The following is a 26,006-nucleotide window of genomic DNA, read 5'->3' as shown; positions in this document are numbered from 1 at the left end:
TAAAAGGCAGTGTGCAAGAGTAGAGAGGTTTTGTAGATGAAGCGGACTAAATGCAAATCCCATTTCTGGCATTTCTTGAATCTGCGACCTTGGGGAAAATAGGTGAAACTCTGTAAGTCTAGTTTCCTCTTCCTTAACACTTGAGATAATTCCCACTTGACATGTTTAAATACAGGGATTAGAACTAATTTACACAATGTCTATAAAGTGTTCTGTGCATGGTAGATGTTTAATAGTGAATGCTGACTAGAGGTGTAACTACTGTGAACATTAAATGTCAAGAAGAGAAGCAACTGGTATAAAATGGCTCAAATGGGAGGAAATACTTTTGAAATGTCATTAGGTCAACAGAATATTTGTGTTTGGACATACATTTAGATTGCTCCTGTCCATAACATTATTTATTTATTTTTTTATTAACTAACACTATGATGTAGAGTTGTGGCTGTCTCTACCTCCCATTCCTCGTACAAAAAGGAAAGATTAAAGAAATACCAGGAAACTAGTTGGAGAAAATACCGTGAGAAGCATTTATGATAAGTTCTTTTAGGATGCTGCCCTTGTCCTCTGGCTGAGGTATAGAGCACACCTTAGTCTAGGCGGATTCAGAGGTCGGCATATGTAATAAATTCCAAGGAGATTCTGGTAAGAGGAGATGAATCAGATCTAGGAACACACATTTAGAAAATAGCCATAAGAAGATGAAACTTTAAATTATAAGAGAGAATGGGAAACATGGAAAAGAGACCAAGGAAAGCTGACAGCAGAACTTGTATTGCTCTGCTTTACTTAAAAGGGGAAGTGGGAGGAGGGATAAGAAATAAAGGCCATATAAGGCACTGGGAATTACCAAGTGCCATGAAAATAAGATATGGCATTATTGTTAAGACAAGAGAAAGACACTAGAAATATTGCACTACAGAAGGATTATTTAAAAAAAAAATTCTGCTGTTTTTGTTTCTGATGACAAAAATGTTACAGAAAAGTACAACAAAGAAAACAAAAGTCCCTTGCAGTCCCACCTCCAGTGATAACCACTGTTCTTTAGTCAGTATCCTTTCTGTCTTTTGGCAAACACTTAAAACCTCTGATGGGAACAGTAACCATTTATTTAGGTTAATATTAGTTTCAGACTGAAATGATACTTTACAAATAGAAGTTCAGAATGGCTTGATTGTTTTTGAATATTACATGCAGTGAGAGGACTTTGGAAGCTATCAGGGTATAGCTATAGCTCTTTTGAAAAGTTTTAGTGGAAACTATAGAGGATGGGTTGGCAAACTAGGGCCATTGGGCTAAATCCAGCCCACTGCTTATTTTGTAAGTAAAGTTGTATTGGAATACATAGCCGCACCCATTTGTTTATGTATGGTCTATGGCTGCTTTCCTGTTACAACTGCAGATCTGAGTATTTGGGACAGAGGCTATCCGGACCATAAAGCCTAAAATATTCATGATACGGCCTTTACATAAAAGGTTTGCCACTGCCTGGTATAGAACAGTACTTACTAAATGATATTCCAAGGGACATTGGTTTCCCATGAAATGTTAATAATCATTATTGAAAAGGAGCTCTGTATTCAAGTACGTTTGGAAAATGCTTGATTCAACAAAGTTAACCAAATTTCTTGATAGTTGGACATCTGATAACATTTAATACGAACAGTGATAATCAACAAGAGCAGAATGTTTTATAGACGTTGTCTATGTCTAGAGACATAGAACCTTCTTTTTTTCCTGGTAACATCTTATTAGCCTCATATAGTTTGGAAAATCTTAAATTTGTCTGCCTAGGAGGCTTTTTGCCAAGATCATAAAACAGCATAAATCTGAGGTCAGTGGGTTTAATTCTAAAATGTCTGTATGGAAGACCTACTTGGTTCCAGAGGTAAGAAAACCACCCTCTACTGGTCAATCACCTGAGCTATCTTTGGGGATAAAGCAAAATTTTAGCTGAAGCAAAATGCCCAGGAGTGCTCCACAGAAGTGGAAGTCTCTGAGGTCGTATGGGGTAAATGAAGCTCTGCAAATTGCAAAGACAGACTACGTTCTCTGTCAGACCATAACTCTCTTGAGGATGAGACTATATGCATCTTTTTTACTTTGTATCTTCCTCTGCCAAAGCACATAGAGTCTCTTCAGCATTGCATTGTTTCAATAATATCTATGGAATGGATGAATGGTGATTAATTTCAGGGGTGTCAAATACTTCTTTAAGGGATTAAAGGAACAGCTTCACTAAAGACATTTAGCATTCTTCCAAAGCTAACCACATTAATACAAATTACTAAACCAAGTATCACCATGTGATGAAAGGAACTCCTGAAGTGAAAATGTACACCAAATAGCAGTGTAGCTAGTCATTTCAGAACTTGGACCCTCAATTTCTAAATTAGTGAGAAAAAGTATTTATTAAATGAAGGGGTTCTATCCATAGTTCTAATCAGAAGCCAGTGCAAATAGCTAAATTTTCATAGTAGTTAGGTTATGGAATACCTAACAGGCTTCAGAAACAGTCCCAGTGGTAAGCTCCCCCGTGCATTTAAAAATTAAACTTTCAAAAATGTTAATCACGGAGGATACGGGTGCAGACTACCTAATATGCTTTCAAAGGACAGTGGATGTACCCTTTCTAAGAGCAAAACAAATCAGCAAGTTCTTAAAATTCAATAAAAATCCTAATAAGTCACCTAACTCAATTACCTTCCGACATAGGCCTCTCCTCGGAGAATGTTCTTACCTGTTTTTTGTCAAATCCTACTTGAAAACCATAATACCCTGACCGCACGGTTTTGCTTTCACCAGAAATTCCGTCTAATCCAATGTACAATTAGTAGAAAAGAGGTGGTGCAGCTAATACATCACACGGCCCGCAACGCCCACACAAACTGGATGAGTGGAAAGATTTAAAAAACAACTTCCCAGATATGCAGACTGCTATTCTTTCCTAGCAAACCAGAGATGAGAGGCACTATTTTATCTGGTGCTTGCTATCAGCTGAGAAAAACGCAAACCAGAAACAACCTGGTCCCCGGGAAGAAGGGAAGTTGGGCCAGTCACCTCTAAATCACAGAAATTTCTCAGCAGTTCCAGAAGAGCGCTGAGGAGAGGTGCCTGGAGACCTGACCCTCACTGAGGCCCCATGTATCTTCCCAGCACGGGGCTATAAGGAATCTGGCTCAGCGCTCCTCCTCCCCCAACCCCCCCATCGCCGACCTGCACCAGAAGTGTAGCGGCGCTGGGCTGAGGTCCCCTGTTCACACTGACCCAGCATTTCTGAATACAAGTTGAGGCAGGCACGGCAGCGAGGGGTGTGAACCGCGCATGCGTGTGGTGCTGATTCTTTTTGACATCTAGGCTCCCCGCATTGGTCTGCAGGTCTGGGCCACAGGCTGGAACTTTTAGGCGATACCCCAGGCTGCCAGCATCCATCCTGCTCCGGAACAGAGCTGCTAATTCCGTTGAATCCAAATCTTATGCCATCTCAGACCGCTGTTCTGCACCTCACCAGGGCTATAAGGGATGGGAGACATCTGGGAATCACGTTTGCCAGACAGACCCCAGTCCAATAAGGTCAGCAGGACCATATTGGGTATGATGGTAAAAGAAAACAAACCAAAAGAAAAAAAAAAAAAAGAAAAAAAAAAAAAAGGAAAAACAAAGAAATGTTTATCATTTTCTCCTATGAACTAATACAGAACTCAGGAAAAGGCCAGGCAGCACACTTCTGAAATATAGAAATGGATAAATGTGCTATAACTTTTATCTCAAGAGTAGGCAGAAGAAATACAAATAACAGAGATTTGTTTAGCTTCTTTTACAAATGCAGTGAATACTCTTCTTAGGAGAAGAGAAGAGCTGTGTGGGCTTGCAAAGGCCTTTCCCAATACCCTCATTCTCCCCTCTGCCATTTGCCGTTCATCCTGGATAAAGAAAGAAGGCAGACTTCTCAGTAGGAATGGAATATGGCTATTTGTCACCCAATGTCATTTCATAGAGGGATCCTCTCTTTAGGCTGGAGATCGTGTATTTCAGATTTTTCAAGGAAAATATGGAGTTTATCTACACGGTACCACTGTTTGGCATGAGTTTTACGTCTGGTTTAGGAAAAAGGATTCATTTACCTCAGAAGGTTTCTAAGCACCTAAGGCATGTTTGGGTGCTAAAAAGCCTTGGGCAGGGAAGGTTTGGAAAAGGGGCAGCATTTTCCAGAGGTCTAAGATGTTTTAAGAGGGAATTTTTCATACATATGTTTCTAAACTGCATATTCTTGAATAGGCTTGCTGTGTCAACTATCACTGGGTTGATTGACTTAGTCCATTTCATAAAGGTTCAAGGTGATTTTGTTTGGAAAGCCTTAAGGACAGCTTTCACAAAATGCATTCTTGATGTCTAAGACAATGCTGAATGAGAGCTGCTGTCCTAAATGGATCCTTGACCCTGTAATCACGATTATCTGCATTTTTTTTTTCCTCTTCAGGCAACAGCTTGTATTTTGTCATGGAAAAAATGAGACCAATTAGAATGTTTTCTAGATTAGATACCAGGTGTCAGAATACAGAAGAGGTCTGTTCTGGAAGACTATTTTTCTAATACAAAGTGCAGTACAAAGTTTCTGGTTTATAATCGCTGCCTTCCCAGGTGTCAGTTTGCTATCCTTGAAAACTCCCATCCTTGGAACCTGAGCACTGTGTCAATATAGCCATGGCATGTGGAAAAAGCTCCATTTCAAAGGTCAGTCTGCAATGACCTTTGAAAGAACCAACTTCTAGGAAGGTATGAAGTCCTCTTAGGGCCATGTTAGAATGGTTCTCAACTTGATATTCTGAAGGGAAACTTTGATTTACTTCTGTTTCTTCTCCTGATTTGGTTAACCAGGAGTTTAGGGGTCCTGACCTCAAATAAAAACCCAGCCTGAATTGGTTCTGGGGGCTCCAGAGTACAGTCTAGGTTTAAGGGATGGAGCTGGTCGGTGGAGTATCTGGAAGAGGTGTCACAGGTGGTGTTTTTACTCTGTGACCCAGTTCTGATGATCTGGTGCATTTTCAGAAGAATTTTGAACATGGGGTTAATCATAGAGATTTTAATTCTTTGGACACCAGAAGCAATAAAACATTTTAGAAGCCAGCGAAAATATACAAGATCTGAAAAAAAAATTATAGACTATAAAAATAAGAGAGAAACCTCAAAATGAAAGAATTTCAAAAGAAGATGATAATTTTTTTTTTTCCGTTTGAAGAAAAATGTTATATTTAGGATGAGATGTAGACTCACATTAATGCTTGAGAGAATGTGGAATGTGATGTCCAGAGTAAGAGGGTCTATGGTCTATGAAGCTCTTACCATGGTCCTGAGCCCTGGGAACATCAAGGGCAAGCACTGGAATCCTCTTGGATTTCAATAAACAACCCCCTCCCCACTTTTTTAAAAAAAGTTGATCATTTCTGGTTTTGCTCCCTAGCAGGTGATGCTAGTAATATTGGATAAAGATGTAAAAGTGCAATTTCATGTGACAGCAGCTTCATAATGTCTTGACATTCCCACCATTGTTAGGCTGGGTGACAATTCCAGCTAAACCTGCCTCTTTTAGCAAGAGGATTGGCCTGTGTGACTTCAGAGAGGAATTTTGGCAAGACAAAAGTGCTGATTCTAATCCTGGTAGCAATCTCTGGGTTTTCAACAACTCTTTGTGTGGGTTTTCCCTTTCCCCCTTTTAAAACTTGCAATTAACCCTGGGTAAGGAGTCTTCTTATTGAAATTTCTTGAGGGACCCATAATTTAAATGTACATGGGAAACGACAGAGACAGAAACTAGGAGTTTTGCCAGGCACCTGGGAACAGCTCTGTATTATCACAGAATCTTCAAGTTGGAAGGGACTTTAGAACCTTCCAACTCAGCCCCCTCACTCTACAGATGAAGGAAGGAAGGCCCAGATGAGAAATGACTTACTCAAGGTCTTAGCGGTGATTTGTGGTGGAGACGGGGTTAATGAGCTGGCTCCTGATCCCTTCTCTGACTCCATACCGACTGAGAGTAGAAGGGAAAAGTAAAGTCCACTTTGGTGTAGAAATGCTTTCTACTAAGATTAGAGGAGAATGAATCATTGGGATTTTTTTTTTTTTTTTTTTTTAAACAGTGATTCAGAGCAAACTACACAGACTATGCAAGATGCAGGAAACAAAAGAATTCTTGGGCTGACGGTTTGTATCCTAGCTGTTTACCAAGTGTGTATAGGCATGGAGACTTCAGGCTTTGTCTGTTTAATAACTGTACTTGATCTTAGCATGTCCCTGACCATACTCTGCTAGGTTGTATGCCTTATGGTTGGTAAAGTCTCCATTTATTACTGTGAGTGGAATTCTCTTGTGTATAGAAGAGAACTGGTAAATATTTTGCTAGAAGGAATCTCCATGGTGAATATACTCCTGTCATTTATACTCACTGCTAATAAGAATAATGATACCTGATGATATAAGGCCATTCTAGAAATGCAAAGCATTTTGTAGTATGAAATACTATTAACAGATGAAAGAAGAAATGTATAACAAAAATGTGGTATATATATCTTGGAATTATACATAAATATATATGTATATGTTTATATACTGGAATATTACTGAGTCATAAAAAAAGAAGGGCATTTTGCCATTTGCAAGAACATGACTGAATTTAGAGGACATTATGTTAAGTGAAATAAGTCATACTTAGAAAGACAAATATGCTGTGATTCCATTTTGTTGTTAGCACACTGTGAAGGTGAGTTGTGTCCTTCCACAGTGTCAGCTTTATTCAATCATACAGCAAGATTAACATAATTATGGAGCAGGTTCAGGATTCTAAACTCAATGACCTTTCACTACATGTTTAACTTGGTTTCTTATGCATCACATAAGGAAAAGTATAATAAAAAGTTATACAACAAACAAGATTCAACAAGGGATAGGAAGTTCAGGAACAAAACTCAAGGTCAGTCTATGAGTGCACAGTTGACATGAGCTCTCAGTCCAGTCCAGGACATGTTGTAGCATGTGCTCCTTTTATGTTCAAGCCGTGGAGAATCTCTGTTCTGCTCAGAGGTCAATGGGCAGAGCCTTCCGTGGCAGTGGCAGTTGCCTTTTTGATGTGGTTTGACATGAAATGATCAGTGTCTAGATGCTGACAGTTTGCTGCAGAAATCCTTTCCTTTTCAAGGGATTTAATCAGTCTTAGGCCTTTGAAGACCTCCTCTGCTTCTGCTAGTTATCAGTTCTGAGTATTGTCAACCTGTGCTGGTTTGGGGAATATCTGGTCTTAGCTGTGATGCCCTTGGCTGCTTTTGTCACTACTTAACATGAGTTAATCCATCTTGCTCTCTCCGCTCTCTCCACATTTATAGGTGGTATATATTGAAACTATTTTTGAACTTACTGTAACAGCAAAGAAAACGGTGGTTACCAAGGGGTGGGACATAAGGAAAAAAGAAAATTAAAAAAAATAAAAATAAAAAAAGAAAGTAGTTTCCAGAAGGTAGGTCATGGTGAGTTATTATTTAGTGGATACTGAGTTTCAGTTTTGTAAGATGGGGAGAGAGAGTTCTGGAGACAGAGGTAGACATAGTTGCACAACAATGTGAATGTCCATGATGCCACTGAGCTGCACAATTAAAATGACAGTAAGTTTTATGTTGTGTGTATTTTAACACAATAAAGAAATATAATCATACAGGTTTCCTATAAGTAATGTTAATTTTTTGTTTCAATGTTCCATAGCAAAGCCCGAGAGTGGGTAAACCCTTAAAATTTTTCTCCTGAGGACAAAATATGGAGTTAACTTTAATTTTAGGAACCTCAGGGAAGGGTTTAAACATGTGCTTTTCAGCTCACCTCTCTTGAGGCCATTTCACCATGTGGCAAACCTGTAATCTAGTGCTTTATCAGCGTTTTGTTCCAGTGGTTCTGAGCTTTTCCCATTTAGTGTTAAATTGATTTGGATGCTGAACTTCTGCTGGTTTTCTAAAGCATATCTTGCATTTCAGGGATGAAAAGCCCAGAAATTCTCTGCAGGGACATCCTTTTGCTTTCCAACCCCACCTGCTGCTTAGGTAAGGAAAATATAATTCAACAGAGGAAGATGCTACTCAGGGCTAACATTCTGCTTCTCAGAGATGTTATTTCCAAGATATCCGGAGAATGCCTTCAAATGCTTGAGCAAAGCTTGGGGAGATGGATTTCACGAGGCAGAGTGTTTTCTTAAAAAAACTTTGTAACAAACCCAAATTATCTTTTGCAGACTGGAAGATAACAGTTTAACCAAGATAAAAAGCTATAAATGGTTATTTATCTATAATGGTTATTACTTTTGCACCAGGACATGATTTTTCCACTAAGCCCAAACCTGTTCCAGAGGACTTTCCGATTTCTTTCCATTGATTCAAAGTGCAAGGCTATTTTTGCCAATGCCATAGTGCTTCCTTTTCAACAAACAACAGAGCAAAAGCCCCTGTTTTTCGTGCTCTTGTCCCTGTGTAACTCTGCTTTTATGGCACAACGGATGTCACCATTGTCTTCTTTGTGTTTCTATTTTTTAAATTTTTATTATTTTTTAAGAGGGGGGAGGAGCAGAAGGAAGAGAGGAGAGAGATCTCAATCAGGTTCCATGGTCCGTGTGGAGCCCAACTCAGGGCTTGATCTCACAACCCCAAGATCATGACCTGAGCCAAGATCAAGAGTTGGACACTTAACCAACTGAGCCACTGAGGTGCTCCTTCTTTGTGTTTTTAAGTTACTTTTTCTAAGATGCTGGAGATGATCTAAATCTTAAATTGCTTCATATACTCAACTGAAATAATAAAATCACTGTGTTTTTTATTCTTAAAGGATATAGGGTCCTTGTATAAAAGCACCTCTATCTTTTTCTTTGAACTTTAATTTCCTCTTTCAAAAAATGGGAATAACAGTAATATTACTTCAAAGGTCATGGGAAAGAATATATGCTTGACAAAGTATATGTCAGTTTCCCATCTCTACAAATGAATGAAACAATTTGCTCAACTGAAATCCATGTTGGCTTAAGCTCAGCCCACACTTGTCTATTTATGAATAACTTCTTTTTTCTTTCTATGGATACAGTTTGAAAGTCTCATGGATACAGATGTTTAATATCTTTCTCCCTCTCTATGCCCATTTTTGAGTGAGCCTATGTTTTTAGTCTTTTTCTATATGTCATTTACAATTATCACCATTAAACACACTTTTATAATTCCTCTTCACTCCCCATGCAATTGGAACTAAAGCTAAAAATTCTGTGAAGTTCATGAAGCAATAAAAGAAAGTTACTCCTCAGGCGCCTGGGTGGCTCAGTGGGTTACGCCGCTGCCTTCGGCTCACGTCATGATCTCAGGGTCCTGGGATTGAGTCCCGTGTCGGGCTCTCTGCTCGGCAGGGAGCCTGCTTCCCTTCCTCTCTCTCTGCCTGCTTCTCTGCTTACTTGTGATCTCTCTCTGTCAAATAACTACATAAAATCTTAAAAAAAAAAAAAGAAAGTTACTCCTCAAAATAAAATAAAGAGGTAAAATCAAGAGACTTGCTTATTTAATCTGTTATGGCCATGCAAATAGAGATAAAAATGGTTTGACAGAACACCTATATTGAAGCAATAAAACCATTAAGTTGCCATTTGTACCCCAGATTAGACCCCACCTAGAAGTAATGTGGAATTAAGTGAATCAAATTTACCTGTTGACTCACAATCTGAGCAAGAGTTTTTCAGTCTTTCCTTTCCTGTAGTTTGCTGACTTCTCTAGAACACTAACTACCCTTCAGAGCAAGCAGGCTTCTATGGTAACCAGTCAACTAAATGGACCCCGTTGCCAGGAAAGGTACATGAAACAAAACCAAAACAAGGCAGACAGGAAGACAGGGGCTTCCCCAGTGGTTGAACTGAGAGATGTCAGGGGAAACATAAAAACACAATTATGAAGTGGCTCAGTGCAATGTTTTAAAATTGATAGTGGCAATGAGAGTAGTAAAGTATATATTAATATGTGGTTAAAAACTCCATCACTTATTCCTCTTTTAGTATTTTGTTTTTGATCACATACACACAGGTTTTTAAGACACTGTTCAATGACTAACATCCATTAAGAACCAACTATTTCCAGGAATTTCACATTTAATTTTTTAAAATTCTTACAACCACCTTCAAGGTAAATATTGTTTGGTTGGTTTGACAGAGTCTTCCGGACTCCGTTTAATCACCGGCTGTCCCTGATGACTCTCCTTCCACTTAGGCTTCTCAAACATACGATGCAGCAAAATCTCCTTGTATCTCTTAATACATTTGTAATTATGCAATTAATTATCATAATACTTAACGTTTAAAGTTCACATTCCCTACTGGTTTGTAGAGTGGGAAGACCGTTCCTATTCACTGGCCTATCCCTAGAGCATAGCATGGTAGCTGGTGCACACTGAATGCTCACTGGGCACCTGTGGAATGACTCACATGAAAAGATCAAGGCTCAGGGAAATGGCTCAACTGCACAGAGCTACTAATAGCCACAGCCAGGGCCTTTCCACTAAACACTTTGCCTGGGATGTTCTTTTTGCCCTAAAAACGTTAAGTACATAGACGACTGGATATTAACCACTTACAGTAATCTAAAAGGGAGGAATAATATTCTTCCCCTATTTTAAAGATGCAAACAAAAGTTCAGTATCTTGCCTAAAGTCACACATGTTCTTTAATAATAAATAGGTTGATGATGAAAATAGTAGTAGTAGTAGTAGTAGTAGTAGTAGTAGTAGTAGCAATGATTTACACAAACATGGCAGGACTGAGCTCTAACTTTCAGTTGCATTCCCATTAGACAAAAACTCCTCCAAACTTTTCCTTAGTGTATTTGGCTAATTAGAAAACAAACACACAAACAAAAAAAGATTTTCTAGTCAACTTCTATCATAATGGTTTGTATGTTTGTTAGTCTTTGTTGGTTTTACTTGACAACAAGCATTTTGAGGGCAGTGATTTTATTGTCTTCCCTCTGTATTCCTGGTACTTATTTAGCAGCAACTCAAAAAAACCAAACCAAACCAAACAAAAACTTGTTGAATAAATGTATTCGGTTGCCAACACCCTATGACCATAAGTACTAGCTAGTTTCTTTCCTCTTCTATCTATCTCTGTCAGGATAGTCCAAGTTATGCTGTAGTAACAACCTCAGAATTTCAGGTTCTTTCCTATTCACGATTTCGGAAAAAGCTTTGCCTATCACTGTCACACAGGGACTAAAGCTGAAGGTGACTCCACCATCTTATGACACTGCCATCTAATCCCCAAGCCGCAGAGTACAGCATAGCAGGAGACGGGAAAGACCTAGGGGGTCAAGCACAAGCCATGGAATGCCTGATCCAGATGCAATTCACTTTCCTTTGTCCAGAGCTATCATGTGGGCACACCTAACTTCAAGGGGGTATAGAAATGTCTGACCAACAAGAGAGGAAGATAGGATGTTGGTAACATCAATAACTCCTACCACAGAACCATAATTTATGACCTCAGGGTTTGGGAAAGAGGAGGCAAGATGGCAGACAAGAGGTCAAAAGAAAGAAAAGAGAATGTCCAGATCTGCCCCATCTCAGCTGAGAGAAAAATCTCAGCTGTAAGTTTGTTCTGACAGGGTTAGCTTCTAAGGTAGAATTAAGCCCTCAAAGAAACCAGTCTTAACTTCTCAGTGCTTCTCTATTGCTCCTCCACTTGTCTTGTTAGGAAAGTTGATTGTTCTTATACCATTGTGAATCACGTTTCCTTGGGAAAGATAATCACTAAGAGTTCCTGGATCATCTCTCATGCACAAGGTGTAGGAGAAGAAAGATTCCTGCTTTCAACTTGAGGTATGACAAAGAGAATAAAAGGAACTAAGGTGTCTCTGACACTGGAATACATTATTACTCTCTTCCTCATATTTCTATGTCACCACTAAAGTCTCTTACCATTTCCCTCCTTGCTGGGTAAACACCATGAAGGAAAGAATTATGGGCATCTTACTTATGGTTACAGCCCAGAGTCTACAAGGAGAAGGCACAGAGTTGGTGTTTAATAAATATTTGTTTATTGATGGCTTGAAAGGACAACTTTGGGGTAAAAGAAATTATGAGCCTCAACATTTGCAACTAAATGTTCACACCCTAAGGTAGGCCTTTTAGAGAATTACAGAAATACTGAAGTTGCCATTCATTTGATTAGGTATGTTGTAGGCAAGTAGGGAAGTTGTTTTTAATCTTTGGGTTCATCCTTGGCAAGATCTGCTCAGTCATTTTCTTTCCAGTTGGTGGTTTAGTATCCCAGCAGTATAGCTTATGGCTGGTAGTCAATTAGTTGTGAATTTATTTTTAATCTTTAGCAAATGTCCCTTGTGAACAAGCAAAGGATGCATCATAATTACCATCAACTACTATCTCTTCAACTCCCTTGTGTGCCTGGCAAAGTACTCTGCAAAACAGAGACAAAATATAGATCTAGTGCAAAGAAGCTGACAGACACATAAAGATCATTACATTCTTGGTGTATTTAAAAATAATTAGATTGTGCTGATGACTGATTTTCTTAGCTTCTGATAAAATACTTCATGGAGGGCTAGAATTTTAGAGAAGACAATGAAAGATAGAGAAACAATGATAGACAAACGCCAAAAGTTTCCTTTGATAACTGTACACGTTTAATAATTGGTAAATAATATACTTATCATGTGGTGATGATAATTGGCTAAAGAGAAGATAAGGGGGACATTTTTGGTAACATATTAGTACTTCTGTCATTTAACTGTGCAATTGCTTTAAAATAGACCTCAAAAGATATTTGAAAGTTAATGTAAAAATTTTGAGATTCTTTGATTCATTAAGATATGAAGAAAAGGAATAGTTCATTTGTTTGTTATGCACGGAAACCATTTCCTCATTCCTCGATTAGGAACAAACATCCGTTGGATTCTGAAAAATCCCTCTGAAAGTATACTTCACCATAAATAAAAAATGGCATTTTTGTGATTTGACTTTATCTGTGAAGAGACAATTTGAACTTTTAATGAAATTTATGTCCTTGAGAACAAATGGATATTTGGTTTTTAACTTTCATTTTTGAATAGAGGATTATTTTTAATCCTTCAGGGCACCTGTTTAAATATTTTGTATGTAGATATCAACTAATTTACTGGTTGATGAGTATGATAAACTAGGTTTATCGATAATATGTCATCTATTATGACATCATATTCGCCTTCACGATCCAAAGGGTATTTCTTAGGCAAAAACATCTGGGAAACATGAATTAGTGTAAAAAAAAAAAAAAAAGCAAGTATCTTAAACAAAAGTAGCACCTCACTGATAATGGTGTAGACCAACATCATTCCTTTCCCTTTTCATACCACTGTGAAGGTGCTGAATGCATGAGAAATACCTATTCTTTCTTTTTCTGTCCCAGAAAAAGAACAGAACTGAACCTAACTGAATGTATCATACGAAGGACAGGCAATCCTGAGGTTGGCTCTATGGACAATTTGAAACTGCAAAAAAGCCACCAAGGTGAGAAGGGACAGAGTTACCGTGTTTAATAGCCCTAGGAGAAGAAAAAGATGAACAAACTGTTTCTTTCACCCTCAAAATGTAATAAAGAAATATTTAGACTCACTGGAATCTAGCATTTCCATATCTTTTTAAATAGGAGACTCTGAGGTGCACTCTTTTATGTGCAGCTGTGAGATCTGATACAGAACACGATGTTCTGTTATTTCAGAAATATGACTAAAAAGAGAAAAAAAGATATGTTTAAAAGAAAACAAAGAACACAGCCCAAAGCCATACAAAGGCAAATAAATGTGTGTGAACGTGAGCATATTTCAACTTTTTCTTTATTGGCTGAGAGTCAGCTGCTCTGCTAGAGTGGGGGCAGTGCCCTTACTCTTGTATGTGACTCTGAGGTCACCTTTCCCAGTCTGTAAAGGCAGGATCTTTCCACCAGCTTCTTTTTTTCCTCCCCCTTTGGAGACTATGTAACACTCAGAAGCAGGAGACTGGGGAATCAGAAAGACTAAGAGTTCTGGAATCCATCAGGCCTAGATTGGACTCCTAACTCCACACCATTTCCTCACCATGTGACCTTGAGTCAGTCCCTTGAGCTCCAATTTCCTTGTATATCAAATGGGAATAATATCTTTCTTGCAGGAATTTTATGAGGATTAAATGAGACAATTTATGAATTATTTCCAGTAAAATGACTTGATATCATATCTTGGCACCATGTAATCAGTGTGAGTTGTATTTGCTCATTGATTCATTTACTAATTCATGTGACAAATACGAATTGAGCCCCTGCTATGTGCTAGATGCCAAGTCTACAAAGGTATGTTAGATAAACCTAGTTCCTGCCCCTACTGAGGTACAGAATTATGGAAGTAAATGACAAACAGGTTAATAGTAATCACAAGACAGTGAGATGTACTAGGTTCTAAGTAACTTGTAAGCCTTATGGTACTGGAGCTTGAGAACAATTTACTTTTATATTTACTTTGGGAAGATTAAAGGTAATACTTATGATTCTATTCTTATTTATTTATAGTCCATTTTATGGTTTTTTTCCTCCTCAAAGGAAGTGGAGGTGGAAATACTATGTAAGAATATGTATCCCCAGGAATACCGTATGCTGACCTATCATATAACTGGTGCTAAGCAAAAAGTAATTATGATGATGAAGAGGAAGAAAGAAAGAAAGAAAGAAAGAAAGAAAGAAAGAAAGAAAGAGGTCTTGAACCAATGCTTCTAACAATGAAACCCTGGCAGTGTTTTATTGGGACTGTGTGTTATAAAAGTCAATTATAGGACATTTCAAATGTTCTGTGTTCTTCTGGTATGTAAACTCTAATTACAGAAAGCAAGCTTTTATGCTTCCTCAAAAGTATCATTGTTTGCATTATAAATGAAACTTTGGAAATAGAACCAATATTAAGAAAATGTACTGTTCTCATATAAATACTTTATAAAGATGAACATATGTGTTTTGGGACATTAGGAAAGGACTTCTGGGCTCTCAGCATACTTGTCTGATAGGGGCAGGGTGGGTGACATTGCTGGACTTCCTGCCTGTGGCTCTAGCTTGGGCCATTTTGTGCATGATTGTCCTCCAATTCATAGTAAACTGGCAGCAGAGACACTATAAGGCTTACTGAGAGAACCCATCTGGCCTGGCATGAACACCACCCACTGTCCTTAAGTTCCCTTTATTCATATGGCATGGAAAACATGCTGAAGTCAGCTCCATTATTGAAGGAGCCCTTTACGGTCATGAAAAGCTAAATTGCTAGAATTTTCTCAAGAAAATTGAAGGTCATGGAAACTCCAGGCTAAAGGAGGCAGAAGCATAATCCACAACCTCTAAGAAGATACAAGTAGGAAGAACCCACTATGTAAATTCTTGAGTTCTTTACTAAATTGTCTTTCCATTACCATATTGTTCCCAACAAGATGAGATGGGTTCCTTTGGCACAGATAATAGTGTATACAATAATTTTTCTGCAATTCACAGAGAATTACTATAAAAACATTCTTTTCTATTGCTCTTTCTTTTGTGGACTGATAATATCTCACCATTTGGCAGAGATCACTGCAAATACCTGTGTTTTTAGGAAGAGTGGGTAATGTTTTAGATATAATTTTATGCTAGGTCATATTTTCAGGCTTTTTCTACCGCTAAGACATGAGAAGGTGAGAAATGTGCCTAGGTTATATACATGTGTGTGTGCTGTCATTTAAAAGAACTTTTTATTGCGGAAAATTTCAAACTTCTATAAAAGTTGAGAGAATTGTATAATAAACTTCCATGTACCAATCATCTAGAGTCAATAATTAACTATTCATGAACAATACATTTTTATCTATACTCCTATTTCCCCATTCCATATTATTTTGAAACTAGTCCTGAACATCATGAGATTTCATTAATAAATATTAAGCATGTATTTCTAAAAGATAAGGAATCCCTTTATTTGTTTTTATTATAACTATAATACCATTGCTAAAGAATTAGCAGTAATTCTTTAATATCATAAAATATCCATATCCAATAAGTATTCAAATTTCCATAGTCTTATCTGTCATAATTTTTTGACTGTTCATTTTTTTTTTTAATCAGGATACAATACAAATCAGCTCTACACAATGTAATTAGTTGATATGTCTTTCCATTTTTTTTTTTTCATTCTGGTTTATTTGTAGGAGAAATGTGGCTTTTTGTCCTGTAAGTTTTCTCACACTCTGGGTTGTGCTGTTTGCATCCCGTAAGTGTCAACTAATGGATTTCCCCGTATTTTGTAGTTTTGTAAATTGGTAATTGCATATACAGGCTTGATTCAATTCAGGGTAGATCTTATTTTTTGACATGACTATGTCATGAGCAATGTTGTGTTTTTTCATCAGGAGGCACTAAGTCTTTAGTTGACTCTTTTTGTGATGTCAGGAGCCACTGATGCTCAATTAGTGAATTGTTAATTCATTACAAGTTGCAAAATCGTGTTATTCTAATATTATGATTTCTTCCTCATGTATTCACTGAAGTAGTTCACAAAGCAAAATTTCTTTGTATTTACCATACTGATAGTTAAGTTCACAAAGGAGAAGTTTGAATTTTTGCCTTACTTTACCAATGGTGACCCTGTTAAAATTTTTTTATTAGAATTATTAAATCCTCATGGATTTAAACCTTTAGCTAGATTTACCAGGAAAAAAAAGAGAGAATATTCAAATAATGAAATTATAAACGAAAGAGGAAACATTACACCTGATAGTACATGAACACAAAGGATCATATGATACTACTATGAGGAATTATATGTCAACAAATTGGACAACCTAGAGGAAATGGGTATATTCTTGGAAATATACAACCTACCAAGACTGAATCATGAAGAAATAGAAAAATCTGAACAGACCAATTACTAGTAAGGGGATCAAATCAGTAAGCAATAACCTCTCAACAAAACAAGTCCAGGGCCAGATGGCTTAGTGATTAATTCTACCAAACATTTAAAAAATTAATTCCAATCCTTTTCAAATTCTTCTCAACCCCCCCAAAAACAAACAAACAAACAAACAAACAACAACAACAACAATAACAAAAACAAGCCAGAAGAGAGGGAAACCCTTCTTTTTTGAATTCATTTTATAAGGCTAGCATTACTCTGATATCAAAGCCAGAAAAAGGACACTACAAAAAAGAAAATTATAGGTCAACATTCCTGATGAACATAAATGCAAAAATCCTCAAGCAAACATTAGCAAATAAAATTCAACAGTTTATTAAAATGATCATCCACCACAATCAAGTGGGATTTATTCCAGGGATGCAAGGACTATTCAACATCTGCAAATCAATAAATATAATATACCATATTAACAAAATGAAGGATAAAAATCATACAATCTCAATAAATGCAAATATTTTTGAGAAAATTCAACATATTTTATTACAAGAACACTCTTCAAACTGTGTATAGAAGGAATGCACTTTAACATAAAAAGCTCATACATGACAAACCCACAGCTAATATCATCCTCTAAGATCAGTTATAAGACAAAAATGGTCATTCATCACTTTTATTCAACATGATAATGGAAGTCCTAGTCAGTGCAATTTGGCAAGAAAAAGCAATAAAAGCAGGTAAATCAGAAAAGAAGAAATAAAGTTGTCTCTATTTGCAGATGACATGATATTACATATAGAAAGCCTCAAAGACCCCACCAAAAACTATTAGAACTAAACCAATTCAGGAAATTTGCTGGATCCAAAACCAATATAGAAAAATCAGTTGCCTTTCTATATATTAACCCTGAATATCAGAAAAAGAAATTAGGGGAAAAAATCCTATTTGCAGTGGCATCAAAAAGAATGAAATATTTATTAATAAATTTATCCAAGGATGTGAAAGATCTGTACACTGAAAACTGTAAGACACTGATGAAAGAAATTGAGAGACAAACAAATGGATATTCTGTGTTTGTGGTTTAAACGAATTAATGTTAAAATGTGCATACTACCCAAAATAATCTATAGATTCAATGCAATCCCAATAAAAATTCCAATGGTGTTTTCAACAAAAAAAACACCTAAAATTTGAAAAATTAGAAAAAACAGTCCTAAAATTTGTATGAAACCACAAAAGACCCCAAAGAACCAAAGCAATCTTGAAAAAAGAAAAAAGCTAGAGGAATCACATTTCCTGATTTTAAACTATGTCACAAAATTGTATTACTATATTATGAAAAAATTGTATTACTATATTATAAAGCTGTAGTAATCAGAACAGTATGGTTTGGCATAAGAACAGTCATAAAAATCAGTGGAATAGAACAGAAATAAACATATAACATATGATTAACTAATTTTCGACAAAGGGGCCAAGAGTATACCATGGGGAAAGGATAGTTTCTTGAAACAATAAATGTTGTTGGGAAAACTGAACAATCATATGCAAAAGAATAAAACTCAACCCCAGTCTTAACACCATACATAAAATTAACTCAAAATGAATTAAAAGACTTAAATATAAGACCTGAAGCCATAAGACCTCTACATGAAAATATAGGAGATAAGCTTCTGACATTGGTCTTGGAAATGATTGTTTTGGATTTGACACCAAAACAAAAGGCAACAAAGCAAAAAGAACAAATAAGACTACATCAAACTAAAAAACACCTGTACAGCAGAGAAAATCAATAAAATGAAAAGGCAACCTACGGAATGAGAGAAATTATTTGCAAACCTCATTTCTAGTAAGGGGTTAATATCCAACATATTCAAGAAACTCAGATAATGCAATGGATAAAATTTAAAATGGGCAAAGGACCTGAATAGACATTTTTCAAAACAAAAAACAAACAAACAAAAAACTCCCCCCCAAACCCCAAATGGCCAGCAAGTCAGTAAGAAAGTGCTTAACATCACTAATAATAAGGGAAATGCAAATAAAAACCATACTAAGATATTACTTCACACCTGTTAGGATGGTTAATATAGAACAGAGATAATGAATGCCGGTCAGGATGTGGAACATAAGGAATGCATGTACACTTTTAGTGGGAATGTAATCTGGTACAGCCACTATTGGAAATTGGAGGCAGGTTCCTCAATAAATTAAAAATATACTATCATACAATCTAGCAATCGGATTTTTGGGTATATCCAAAGGAAATGAAACTATTATCTCAAAGAGATATCTGTACTCCCATGTTTTCTGGCAGCACTGTTTACAATAGCCAAATTATGGAAACGACCATTGACTGATGAACAGAGAGAGAAAATGTGATATATATTCTCTCTTACAAGCTTTCATTGTGTGTGTGTATGTGTGTGTGTATATAATGGAATATTATTCAGCCTTAAAAAAAATCCTGCCATTTGGGACACCATGGATAAACCTGGAGGACATTATGCTAAGTGAAATAACCATTCTGCACAATACAATGCTGTAGAATATCATTTATATGTATAATCGCAAAAACTAAAAAAAAAAGTTGAATTTATAGAAACAGAGAGTAGGAAAGTGGTTGTCAACGGCTGGGCAGTGATGGAAATAGATTGGTAAAAGTGTATAAACTTTCAGTTGTAAGTTGACTTGAGGTCTGAGGATCTAATGCATAAGGTCTAACATGGTAACTATAGTTGTTAATACTATCCTGTATAATTGAAAGTTACTAAGAGAAAAGAAATTCAGTGTTCTACCCCTCTCCTAAAAAAGGAAAATATGTGAGGTGATTGATGTGTTAATCAAACCTTCACGAAGTATACGTATGAAACCATTTTAAAAACCTTAACAGTTATATGTATTAATTATAGCCTAATAAAGCTGGGGGAAAAAAAAGCCCATTTATTTCCTCCCCTTCATTGTATGTTGGGTCCCCACTATAAGATATATTCATATCAGCTAGTGTTCTGCATCTTTCCATAGCATTTGATTGGATTCAATGTCTTTAGCTACCAATTATTAATGAGATGGTCAGCAAGCTTATTCTACTTTTCATACGGTCTCCTCATTTTTATTCTACTTTTCATACAGTCTCTTTATTTTCCTCCCATATTTGACAGTTGTACTGGATTTATATTGTCAGAGCATGTATCATGTACCATGTATCAAGTGCATACGATATTTTCTCTCTTACAGCCTTCATTTTAACATATCACTATAAATATATAGGGTGGTTTATCCTCTTTTGCTTGGATTTTAGTTTTCAGGGGATGGCTTATCACTTAGTTTTTTGTAGGTGCTTTAGTATCATTTTATTGTTATATTTATTATTTAAGGCAGATTTTGGAGGATTAAAAAACTATGCCTCTAGTTTTTCATCTCCGAATTCTCAATGTCACTTGGGTATTTAAGAAGGTTTCCCCTGTTTTACCTGTGCTCTATTATTTTCAGTGCAGGCCTCAGTGCAGGATGAATTGTTTTGTAGGAATACATATATGACATTACATCAGAAATGCCTACCATGGCAGCATTTTATAGTCACATTCTAACAGAGCATTTTGGAAGACATAACAATGTTACAATGTACTTTAAGCATTTATTCCTAAATAAAGTATTATTCCTGTGTTGTTTCCAATCTTCCCTTCCCAAAGAAGATAAATTCTTTGGGTATGTAAGCATTAAATATGTAATTAGATAAAAGAAGAAAGAGGAGGAAAAGGAGGAGGAAAGGCGATATTATACCAATAACCTGTGTTTTACTGATGACTTTAAACTTTGTTCAGATAAATTTATCAGTTCTTAGAAGAGTAATAAAACAGTGGATTTAGGATCATTAGTACTTATAAGGAGATTTCTTCCTTTAGGCAAATCCCTTATTTTAGAAGAAAAGTAAAACGTTAACTCTTAGGAATCATTTTGCAATAACTCAGAGTGCAGTAAAATTTTACAGGAGTTGGTCCAAGTCCAGTGACTTTCTGGTTTGTGAAAAGTTCAGCGAAAATTGAGTAAATGGCTCACGTAATGGGAAGTTTAAGTAATAAGAAGGGAGAGATGGAGAGATGAAGATATTCTCTCACCATGGACATAGTACAGGTCTTGGTGATTGTTGCCTTAGATTGTAGTGTCAGGCTCATTACAGACACCGGCAGAATATCATAATTATAGGAGGCAATTTTGGTATAAAAAAATAAAAAATCCACAATGGTAGGGCCTTGGTGCTTAAAAAGAGCTTAGGAGATATTAGGATACATACTGTTTTAATTTTTCTCATGTTTGCTCTCTTGGGAGTGTAGAAAGAAAACCCCAAATAGCATAATGTGAACTACCCTTGTTAGGTTCTCACCAGACAGCGAAGAGCTAGGCCTGCCACATACATGTGTCTTATTTAGTCTTCCCACTTATGAGATACCAAAGTGAGGAAAGTGATGCATAAAAAAGTTAGGTAACTTATTCATGGCTCCGGAGCTAGTAAATTGTGGAAACTGGGCTTGAACTCAGACCAGTCTGGTTCTTGACCTGTGCCCTTAGCCACTGTGAATATATTCGGAAAACCATACGGTTTGCAGTGGGAGGTAAAGCTTTTAGATGGCTTCTATTCCCATTCAAGCCAAGTTCCACTTTAGGTAGCCAGGCAGTGCATACACAGTGCAGAAAATATAGTTCTTCCCTGAGGCTAGAACAGTCCCTCAGGGGATGATACTCAGCAGAGAATCAACTCTATTGCTCAGATGGCTCAGTTCAGCAAGCTCTTCTAAGTGCCATACAATATAGCAGGCTTCAGGGACATAAAAAATGAAGGAGACAAAGTTTCACCTCGAGAACTCAGTGGAGAAGCAGGTTCCATCAACAGATGTCTATAAAACAAAGCAGAAGCTCCACTCTAGAAAATTGCCAAGGAAGTCTTGAAGCTGAGTCTGAGGAAGGTGAGTCGGGGATGATGAGTGGTGGGAGGTCTTTAAGCGTAACCCAATCCTCTTGGTTTGCCCAAGCGTTTCCCTCTTTTAATCCTGAAGGTCCCACATTCCGGGAAATGTCTCAGTCCTGTGCAACCTGTAATGGCTAGTCACATAGGTTTCTGCTGGTTTGGAACATTCAGGATTTCCCATTAGGGACCTATTGAAACCTTAGTTAATTCCACCAGGAAAATCAACATTTACGATCATCACCCTAAAAATGATGGCTTAATTTCCTGTGGGCAAGATTATAGTTCAGTGAGCTTGATTTGCTGCCTTATTCAAATTGCAAGTTCAGTGAGTCCATTTGCTTTCTTATCTGGTAGGAACCTATGCGGTCATCCAGACTTTAACAAAGCCCAAGAGGCAGAGGCAATGTCATGTGGGCCCAATCAAGGTACCCAATCAAGGTACCCGGTACACACAGACTATTTTCCAAGAGGGCAGATTATTTAATGAATAAGGAACTGGGTTAGAGAGGCTCTGAGTTCAAAAGTCACCTGGCAGGGTTTCAGCAAAACATCACCACTGTAACAGTCTGGGGTGAGCAATCACGAACGACATCAGCAAGTTTAAGGTACCCATTTACAGCTCATAGTGCATAGGGCTTGTCATATGCTTCACCAAGGGCACTCTTTTGTTGTTTCGAACTTAATGGTGTTCTTTTACCGTTTTGTGACAAGGCTCGACAAGCCTATCACCACAGTAAAGATGTCTAGAAACTTGAAGAATTGCCTTTTAAGGTATTCTATCCCATGATGAAAATTTCATTTTTTTCTCCCTTTCTCTTTTCTTCTCTCCCTTGAAAGTCCTCTTTCCCCTTCTCTTTTCCTTTTCTCCCACCTTATTTTCTTCCCCTCTATCTTCTTCTCTCCTTTGCCTTCCTTTTTCTCCTTTCTCCATTCTTCCTCTCCTCGTTTTAATTTTTTCTTCTGCCTCTTGAACAGAAGGGGATTTTGATTCTCTTCAGATGCAGGATTTTTTCACTCTCATGGGCTTCTTATCAAAGACTTGACTTGAAAAATGAACTGCTGAGAACATAACTAGGGTTTTGTTCTTATTGATGTAGCAAGAAGTCTTCCTGAATATCTGGCAGCACGGGAAGTCAATGAAAAGGGAGTTCTTGGCCAGGAAGGAATGGCAGATATGCCTCCTTGCTTTTCTAAGGAATGTATGGGTCTGGTTTTCTAGTGCCTGGGTGTATCCTGGACGACCTTTAAGTTATCATGTTGGGGAAAATAACTAACATGAGCTCTTTTGTACTAGCGAAAAAAAAAAAAAAAAGAAAAGAAAAAGAAAAAAAAAAGAAAGAGCCAGATGCTGAGGGGAAATGAAAGTGGGTTTTTGTTTGTTTGTTTGTTTTGAGGGTGGGAGAGTTGGGGAGAGAAAGGACTACAAATGAGCAAATATCAGGAACTGGGACAATTCTTACACTTGAGACCCATCCCTAAGCTGATTCTGAAATTGACGGTGGTTCTAGAAGTATTAGGGCCACTGACCCAGGAATAGGGCTGCATTGTGGATCCTATCATGAATGCCCTAAAGCAATCAGATTAAAAAAAAAAAATCCAGTACCTTATCTTGAAGACCTACTAGAGGGTCTGGTTGCCCCAACATTATAGCAGACAGCTTCGCTGACCTGTTTCCAGAAGCTCCCTATACCCAAAGGGCTATAGAAGGTGCTTGTTTACCGTAAACTGGGGACACAAAAGAAGCACTAACATGTATCTTGAGAGAGTCATGGAGGAAGGGGCATGGCTACCACTGCTATAGATGTGACTCTCACAAGAATGAGACAGATGAGCCTTTACATAGATTGTCTATTGTGAGTAGTATATGAGAGACTGGAACCTAGCCATGGAAAGAAGGAGTTGAAATTTCAGCTCTCTAGTCTTCCAAAAGCCACTTACTTGGTCTGTAAACTTGATAATCGCAATTGTTTTTCATGTGTGGCATGATCTCTTTGAGTCTCTTACAGTAATCCTTTCACTCTATTATCTAGGAGGTTGGTGTATTTCTAGGAAGGAGAAAGAGTCTTTAAAACAAAAACTATGTTGAATTTTAATCTATTTGACTTTTTAGACAAATATCATTTAAATCTCTCACCTCATACATGGCTTTGATCAACTCTTGAGATCTGAACTGGTTGAGTTGAGATGATTGTGTCCCACAGATAATGTGCGAAGCTTGGGGGAGAAAGTCTGAGCAAGAACTTTCCTCTAGTCACCATGTCATGCGGAGCCATGATACTTGGTTACATTTATACTCTGGTTAACCTTGCAAAAAATACACTGCCTAACCTGTTCAACCAGGCAGGCCTCCAGGAAGTGACTTTCTTCTTCTTCATCATCGTCTTTTTTTTTTTCCCCCCTTTAAACCATAAATTCTTGACTGAGTTTTAAAAGAAGAGAATCAGTTCCTTGCCAAGGGACTTTAGGACTATGTTAGTAGCCAATAACCAAGTAACTATGAAAAAGAGTTATTCTTCTACACTTCTACTGAAAGAGCAATGGAACGTCCAGTCAACATACAGTTATTATTTTTTACTCAGTTTTAACTCTAGCCAACAATGAAATATTTTCTCCTCTGCCATAGGAACATTGTTACATTTTATTTTATTTCTCTGTAGGATACCTGAGAAAAGGCCACCTCAACCCAGAGGACATTTAAAATAAGCACTTTGAATAAGTAGAGCATCTTTTAAGGTTATATATCTCACCTTTTAGAAAATAGGCACAAAATGTTAGATGTCTTTAACATTGAAGTGTTGGTCTAAGAATGAAGAAAATCATAGATAAAAGAGAAACAGCCCCCCCTCCCCCATAAAGTCTACTAGAGACAAAAAACTCATGTTTGTGATGTGCTAGTTAGACCTCAGTTCTGTGTTTTGGTTTATTAGAAATATGAAAATAGTGATGATTAGATAAGATATATTAGAATTAGGAATAATGGAAGCATATTGACTATAATGTAAGCCTTAAATATAAATGAGCAAAGAATGCTTACTTTTCTGAGCTACAATAAAAGGCATCCTGGGCAAAGAAGATATTTAAAAAAAAAAGCGTGATACTGATTTCTTTCAACTAATTTCTGTAATGTCTTTTTGAGTATTGTGTACAAATTCCCTTAATTTGTAAGTTTCAGGTATGAAACTAGAAACAAATGTCAACTCACTTATGGGAGAAGAAATGAATAAAACATTGGAATGCCTCTCTTTTTTCTTACCCATTAAGACACTTTCTTCCTGAGAACATGTAATATTCAACTTAAAAAGAGACACATACCAAATCAGGGCTTGGGTCTGAGATCCTATGGAAATAGTATTGTAACATAAATTTTCATTGCTATTCTGAATCCAATTATTCAATAATTCAAATAGTTATTAAAATTCTTCCTTTAGGTAGGGGCACCTGGGTGGCTCAGTGGGTTAAGCTTCTGCCTTAGGCTCAGGTCACGGTCTCAGGGTCCTGGGATCGAGCCCTGCATCGGGATCTCTGCTCTAGCGGGGAGTCTGCTTCCCTCTCTCTCTCTCTGCCTGCCTCTCTGCCTACTTATGACCTTTCTCTCTGTCAAATAAATAAATAAAATCTTTTAAAAAAATTCTTCTTTTAGGTAGTCTATTCAGAAACAAAACAAATTAAAAATATAAGTGTGCTGTTAAAAAAAAACTTTAAAAATATTGAATATTCACTCATTTAAAAAGACCTAACAGCATTTTTTGCTTACCATTCATTGACATTTTATGTATCAAATGTTATAGAAAGAGCAAAGGTTATACTAAAAAAGGTTAAATAATGATTACAAATTTAGAAATGTTTTCTTAAAGCGTCTAATTAAAATTAGTTTTTAAGAGATACAAATTCTAAAAACATAGGAAAGAGGAGGTAAATCATCGTGTTTGAGATTTTTATCCTTTCTTCCTTGTTTTTCAGCACTGGACAGCACAATGACCCTAACCTCATGTGGGGAAACAGAATACAATTCTTTTCACCTGTTGGAAACTTTTGAAAATGCTTTGAGTGATGTCAGTTCTATTTATGCATATATGCCGACGATGGAAATTAAG

At 37.0% G+C, this 26,006-nt stretch overlaps 1 long non-coding RNA gene across 1 annotated transcript; it reads left to right on the top strand.

Annotated features, from left to right (window-relative positions):
* On the top strand, positions 1-25,938 carry LOC116593039. The gene is made up of 4 exons (XR_004286720.1): positions 1-112; positions 6,138-6,201; positions 8,016-8,081; positions 25,873-25,938. It is a non-coding gene; the product is annotated as an uncharacterized LOC116593039 (long non-coding RNA).
* The last annotated feature ends 68 nt before the right edge of the window (positions 25,939-26,006 follow it).

Source organism: Mustela erminea, chromosome 6 (assembly GCF_009829155.1).
Source record: "Mustela erminea isolate mMusErm1 chromosome 6, mMusErm1.Pri, whole genome shotgun sequence".
NCBI lineage: Eukaryota > Metazoa > Chordata > Mammalia > Carnivora > Mustelidae > Mustela > Mustela erminea.
Note: the sequence above shows the minus strand (reverse complement) of the source record. Positions and strands in the feature narration are given on the sequence as shown.